Source organism: Siphateles boraxobius, unplaced genomic scaffold, assembly GCF_051911475.1.
Source record: "Siphateles boraxobius isolate OS27281-9 unplaced genomic scaffold, OSU_SipBor_1 66, whole genome shotgun sequence".
Classification (NCBI taxonomy): Eukaryota; Metazoa; Chordata; class Actinopteri; order Cypriniformes; family Leuciscidae; genus Siphateles; species Siphateles boraxobius.
Window position 1 is genome coordinate 7,534,957 of NW_027509193.1, and position 7,426 is coordinate 7,542,382.

At 37.3% G+C, this 7,426-nt stretch overlaps 1 long non-coding RNA gene across 1 annotated transcript; it reads right to left on the reverse strand.

The window, feature by feature from the left end:
* Positions 1-1,648: 1,648 nt before the first annotated feature.
* On the reverse strand, positions 1,649-4,546 carry LOC143722405 (uncharacterized). The gene is made up of 3 exons (XR_013196880.1): positions 4,368-4,546; positions 3,981-4,062; positions 1,649-2,461 (listed from the first exon to the last, which is right to left on the reverse strand). It is a non-coding gene; the product is annotated as an uncharacterized LOC143722405 (long non-coding RNA).
* Between the last annotated feature and the right edge of the window lie 2,880 nt (positions 4,547-7,426).

Consider the following 7,426-nt stretch of genomic DNA (forward strand, 5'->3'; position numbering starts at 1 on the left):
TATATATATATATATATGTGATATCAAACATCATAGTATTATTAAACTACACACTACTTAAAACTATTTTTACTCTCCTTCTCACTTCCTGTCTCTATTGAGGAACAATGGTGTGAGAGAACGAGACCCCCCTCTCCCCTCAGCATCTGGTCTTCAGAAGTGTCTGTGCACACATGGACCCATTAGTTCCACTTCTGGCTGGACCTGGCCCTAATCCTGTCCGTTTGCTCCCTCTCTCCGGAATCTTCAAGGGCCCGTGGGGGCCACCCAAGAGACACATAACCACAGCAGCAACAGAAAAAATACCTTAGTCCTTACGTACAACTTCACAACTCCAGGTGATTCTGTCCCTGAAAAACCACTTCAAAGCTCTGTGTGTCACCCTCTGCGTTATTGCTGTGGCGTCTCGACTGACCTTGAGGGAAGCAAGAGAGATAGTCAGAGGGGAAAAAAAGAGGAATGACAAGTGAGAGTGAGGGAATGTGTGGGAGAAAAAGGAGAAGACGGAGTTGGTGAGGTGTTAGAACAGGAAACGGGATGTTAGCTAGAGGAAAGTTGGATGTGAGGGTGTGACCGGGAACGGGGCCAGGATCTGCTGAGATTTACCATAAGCACTTCATCCATCAGTCACTTCATGGACAAATAGCTCACTTTACACCAGCAAATTACACAATATTCTTTGAATTAAAGAGAGTACTCTCAGAAGGGAACTGACTATATACGCATACTCTTTATAACGCATTTTCTTGGAAGTTTATTATGCTAAAATTTTATTATTTAAATCTCCAGTATTGGGGAAAGTTACTTTCAAAAGTAATGAGTTACAATAGCCGCTTTCACACAGCAATCCCGGTAAATTACACTGTAAAAAATGTTTTGTTGACTTAACTTATTATTTTTTGTTATCTTTTGCATGTTTTTTTTTTTTAGTTTAACTAACTTATTTGGAAAAGTGTACCTGACAAATTTAGAACGGTTTACCTGACAATTTTTAAAGTACAATGAACTGATTTAATTTAGTTAAGTAAACTTCGAATTTAAGTTCAGCCAACTACAGTTAAGTTTTCTAAACTACATCCAATAAGTTCAGCAAACTAAAGTTAAGTTTTCTAAACTGCATCCAATAAGTTCAGCAAACTAAAGTGGTGTTTTGAAACCTGCAGCAGTACCTAATAATTAATTACTACTAGAATATTAATTTGTAAAATACATTTGATTTAAAAAAATATATATGGAAAATTAACAATCACTGATACAATTTACAATAGTAAAGTCACCTTTATTTATATAGCACTTTGTACAATACCGATTGCATCAAAGCAGATTCACAGTGATAACATGAAAATAATACAACAAAGTTTGTTTCTAGAAGAAAATTGCGCCATCGTCCACCTTAAGTTAGGCAGATCAATAATATTGTTAAAGCGACAATATGTGGATGTTTAGGTATTTTATTATCTAAAATCAATATTTTTATTCATAAATACAGTATGTCCTCAATGGTGTACAAATACCTCTGCCAATTATCTGACTTTTCCTCGTAAACAAAGAATTTATTATCTTTATATACTTGTGACGGGTAGATCCACGGAGGCGTCCATGTCGTTCCGCCATCTTGAAAAACTATTATAGCAGAGGGACAAAAAAGTACTAGGCCAACGCGTTTCCACAACGCGTTTTCGTTCAGAGCCAGCGTGACGTGACTGAAAGCAGCAGAAACGGAGGAGCAGAGCAGTGAGAGGCGCTTGTCGCTGCCCCGGCAAGTTTAAAAGGCTGCATTGCACTGTTATTATTCATACTGCAACATTCGTTTGTTCGTTGTGTCAAGTTGCAGTTTGTTTGAAATAAACCTGTTCACCCGAAGGAAAACTCGACGAAGTGCTATTAGAAGACATCCTGTCATAGCTTTTTGGTACATAAAAGCTACCGTAGATGCAACACGCATTTGAAAAAGCGAGGTGCTGGAGAGCACAATTCGTTTGAATGCAAAATACAATTTCACTGCTAGATGGGAGAAATTCCTACACAATGTCCCTTTAAATATTAAATGTTCCCAACTAAGCAAGCCAAAAGCAAAGGCAACAGTGGCAAGAAACAAAAACTCCATCAGTGACAGAATGGAGAAAAAAACTTGGGAGAACCCAAGCTCAGTTGGGGGCTAGTTCTCCTCTGGCCAATGAACGAACAGTGTATGATTATGATTCAGGCAGCATTATAGATCAGAAGTCAGATTTGATCAGAACATTTAGAATATTTATCCATTTCCATCTGATTGGAAGTCGGAGTAACGCCGGTATGGAGACGAGTTTGTTGAGGATCAGTGCTTATGGCTGTCATGTCGATGAGGCCTTCACAGGGCTGATGAGGCTGACACTGGCACAGGGATGTGTTGTGGATTGGTCCCGGTGCAGGTCCACCACCTGATCTGGATACGGCCCGGATCCGGCTGACTTCAGTAAACCTTGGAATAAACAAAGGCTAACATTAGCGTAAATGCTATTCTTCTTATGATATAACATGTACATCGGTGTTATATACAATACACATTTTTTTTGCAATAAACTACAATGAAATTGCAGAAAACAAGATCAACCCACAGCATTCAATATAGAAACACCCTTTGTTCCAAAAGAAACCGTTAAAACTTTGTTAAACACATTAAAGACCTATGAATTGGCTTAAATGCCATTTTATTATCAACTAAGTTACCAATTATTTATGCTCTCAAGCTTCAACAAATTCATCAATTAAACTAAACACTCTAAAATGCCACTCCAACAACATACCAACAAAAGAAACATCCTGTTCACAACATTCACAAAAAGTAACTCTGAAAAGCATTAAATGTGTTGTTCCCGTAAGACTTTCGTTCATCTTCGGTACACAAATTAAGATATTTTTGATGAAATCTGAGAGCTGGATCACTCCACAGGCTGCTAGGTAATCGATATCTGCCAGCCCAGAAAAGTAAAATCATCGTGACAATAGTCAAAGTCACTACAGTGGCTCAACCTTAAGTTTATCAAGCGACGAGAATATTTTTTGTGCAAAAAAATAATAATTTATTTTCTTCTGTGTGGGGCTCTGAATGAGTTCACGAGAGCACCACGAGAACTGAGAAGATGACGCTTGCAATCATTTGATAGGAAAGTGTGAAAGGTAAGCCATTCATTTTGCAGCACTGGTAAGGCACTTTTACGTTTTCTCATTGGTTTCTCACGATTCGGAAATCTAGGAAATGCACACTTTAGAACCATTTTAAACACTATATTGAGACCCATCTGCGTCATCTTCTCAGTTCTCAGTGAGACGTGCATCATTGCGCTCTCGTGAACTCACATTCAGAGGCCCAGACGGAAGAAAATTAAGAGTGATAATAAAGTCGTTATTTTTGTTTGTTTTTTGCGCACAATAAGTATTCTTGTTGCTTGATAAACTTAAGTTTGAGCCACTGTAGTCACTTGGACTATTTTAACATTGTTTGTACTAACTTTTCTGGACCGGCAGAATGAAATTGCCTAGAAGCCTATGAAAGAGTGAGACAGCTCTCAGATTTAATCAAAAATATCTTAATTTGTGTTCCGAAGATGAACGAAAGTCTTATGGGGTTTCGAAAAACATGAGGGTGAGTAATTACAGAATTATTTTACAATAAATGATTAATGCATGACAGAATTTTTGGGTGAACTAACCCTTTAATATTTTTGATTTCAAATGACTAAAACTTCAGACAACAGGTTTATAAACGATTCATATGATGAATTTAGGAAGATGCTTGAAATTTGTTCTCAAATTACAAGTGATATTAAAACACGCATCACTGAAACATGCAGTGTCAATCACAGCCATTTCCAATATTAATAAAAACAGTCACATTTAAAAGTACATATATAGTCTACAATAAGTTACTTATTTTACCCACATCAATTCAAATTGATAGTTAATTTTAAGAATTCCCAAAGATTGCAGCGAAAACTCACCTGTATCTGGTGCTCTGCAACTGAGATGTAGTGACTGAGGTAAAAATCCGGTTGGTGAACAAGCTTTGAGTCAACTTGGAACCTGTGAGTCAACAGGAGGAAATACAATGAGCGAATCTTCTATGTGCAAAACACTCGGATTCGAAATACACTCAATAATCTTAAATTCGTGACAACATCGTGACTAATTCACCATATTATCAAGATTTCTTAAAACATGAACATATGCGCGACGACATAGCGCAACATCCAAACTCCGAATAGTAACTTAATAATGAAAACATTCAAACCACAGACGTAACTTATTACGTTAATTCAATTAATTATATCATATCGATTAAATTTGACATTTACTTTTTTAATTCAAAGATTGTGGTCAAAACTTACCTATATCCGGTGCTCTGCAACTGAGTCGAATTGAAGTGGCTGAGGTAACTTAACGTTAACAAAAGTCCGGTTGGTGAACAAGCTTTTAGTCAAAGTACTTGACTGAACCTGTGAGTCAACACGAGGAAGTACAATGAGCGAATCTTCTATGTGCTGAAATACACTCAATAATATTACATTCGTGACAACATCGTGAGTAATTCACCCTATTAGAAATATTTCTTAAAACATGAACAAAAGCGCAACGAAATGGCGCGAGGCCTAACTTACGAGTAATAGGCCTAAAGGCAGGAACACACCAAACCGACGCCGACGAACTAGCGCCGACGAAAGCCGACTGTGTTGTCGCCTCTCGTCGGGGTAAAAAGCTGCACTTGAACACACCGAGAGAACTACAGCCGACTGTCAGCTAGAAGGCGCGTTCTGCGCCTGCGTGTAAATGAGACAACTGTCTATTTCTGCAGATATATTAGTCAATATTCGTCATTCAAAAAAGGAAACCGATGCTGCCGGCTGCAGATACACATACCGTAAACAAAGCAGTGCGTGCTTACCGTTTTGAATATCAATCCTGCTAAACACTTTCTTTATTCCACTCCGCTCATGTTAATATTAAAATATTCGCCAAGGAACACTCAGGTAAGATGACGATCATGACGTAACATAAGAACAGCCTTCTATCCGTACCGTTTTGACTTTGCTCGCCGTTTTGCTTTATTCTCGTGCACTGACTCTTTCACTAAACTGAACAGCCAATCAGAGTTCCCTCTTTCCCCGACGGCCCGACGCCGATTCAACATGTCGAATCGGCCGAAACAAAGCCGACGAGGTGCAATTTCGGCCGACGGTGCGGAACACACTGAGGAAACTAACTCTCTTCCAAGCTTCATTTTTCCTGCTGACGTTTCTGTATGATTCAAGAGTAATATCATAAAGAATGGGGTATTCGGAGACTGCGAGAATCAACTTCTCTCCCATGTTGCCGCGTACGATAGGAATGAAAGTTCCATGCGACTGACACTAGGGGGCGAAATGCGACAATCGTATGCGAATGTCGTGTGCAGTGGAAAGGCGGCTTTAGTCAGCCGACGGACAAAAACTGGCTTGGTGTGTTCCTGCCTTAATATTACACTGAATAGTAATGAAAACCGTGACATTTCAAACCACCGACGTATTACTTGCAATATTTATATCACCCATATCGGTTAAATTTGACAGTTACTTTATTAATTCAAAGATTGTTATGAAAACGTACCTATCTGGCGCTTCCTTGAACACAAGCAAGTAAAATCAGCGAATCTTCTGTGCAAAAACACTTTGACTCGAAATGGATAGGCTACTATAATTCTAAAAATCTGCTTTTACTAGTTGTCATTTGCACTTATAAATTTAATATGATTTATATATATATCAGAAATTACGTATTTGTGAACAATATTTACACTGTGACTGTAACAAACTTTTAATTGTGTGCTTTACAAATCTTTAATATTCGATAACACAAGACTATAAAACGCTTGAACTAAAAACGTGCATCCACTTTCACAATATAAAATGTCACACTTACTCTTCTGAAGACGCATGTAAGGTCCAACATAGAAAATCATCCGGTTGCCGAATGCTCCTCTCGAAAATTCTCAGAGAAAAAAAATTATTCACCGAATCATATTGAGAGGTTCATTTTCACGAATCGCTTAATCCGCCCATGATGGATTGAATCTAATTCTGACCATGAATTAAAACTGAAACAGCTAGACAAATTTTTAGTGTAATTTAATTACATTTATTTAATTAATATGTGCTCATTATTGTAAAGAGTAGGCTAATGTTTTTAATGTACAAACTAAAATAAAATTGAAGTTTAGGTTTTAATGCAGTCTACCAGACAGCAATATACATAATAAGTTTAGTTTACTAAGTTTAGTTTACAAAGTAAATTTACTGCTATTAAAGCATTATAGTAGGCTATAATTGAAGTAAAACCCGCAGAAAATTTTGTGCAGTTGTTTCAACATTCATTTTTGAGTTAAAATAACAATTTAGGTTGTTCATTCAACTTTCAGCCTAGTTGAGGACAAGAAAACTTAAAATGTCTTGTTATATGGACAATCTAGTTATCTCTACTCACAAAAATAAGTTGAAACAACTAAATTGCAAAAATATTTTTTACAGTGTAGCCTAAAATTGAGAGAAACGACTTTACCGGTAAATTCAAAAATGTGCTGTTCACACAAGCAACCGGTAATATACCATTTTACCGGTAATTTACCATTCACACATCAGTTCCAAAATACCAGTAAACTCTGTGATGATGTCATTAACTGGAGGTGACCTCGTTTACAAATCTCTTCATCCGCCCGGACGAGGAGAAACGCTTTAGTTTCGGTATCACTGCAATTTGAAGACATTTGTAAACAATGCTAAATTAAAACACGTCATCCGCGTCACAATTTTTGAATGGCTCAGAGCTCTTGCTTTTTCAAAGGCTTCTGATTGGCCGAAATCACTTCTTATGTCAGTGCGATCTGCCCTCGTACGTGCAAAATACCGGTAATCTTCATTTCGTGTTTACACGGAGCATATACTGATAATTTACTGGTAATGTTACAACTTCCCTTACTGGTAAATTGCCGGAACCAATTTACCAGTATATTTTTGAAACGGTCCTGTTCACACATGATCTATTACCGGTAATTTACCAGTAAAGACTGTATGTGTGAAAGGTGCTAATATCACGTTACTCCTATGTAGGCCTACTCATTACATAGTTACTTTTTATGGAAAGAAATGTGTTGCATTGCTTTTGCGCTACTTTTTCTCACCTGGCTGAGGCTTACTCTCTTTCCTTGCAGGTGTTTTTTTTTTGTGTGTGTGTAATTTGCAAGTTTAACACAGTATTGTAATTCATCAACAAACATAACATACACCTTCATTTTCTTAAAAAGTAAAACATATTTCCTGACCCCTTGAGCTTTGTATGCCATACAAAATACCTCTTAAATTAAATTACCTAAAACTCTCTTTATTGAAAGTTGAAAATGTTTTTTTACTTTTGTACT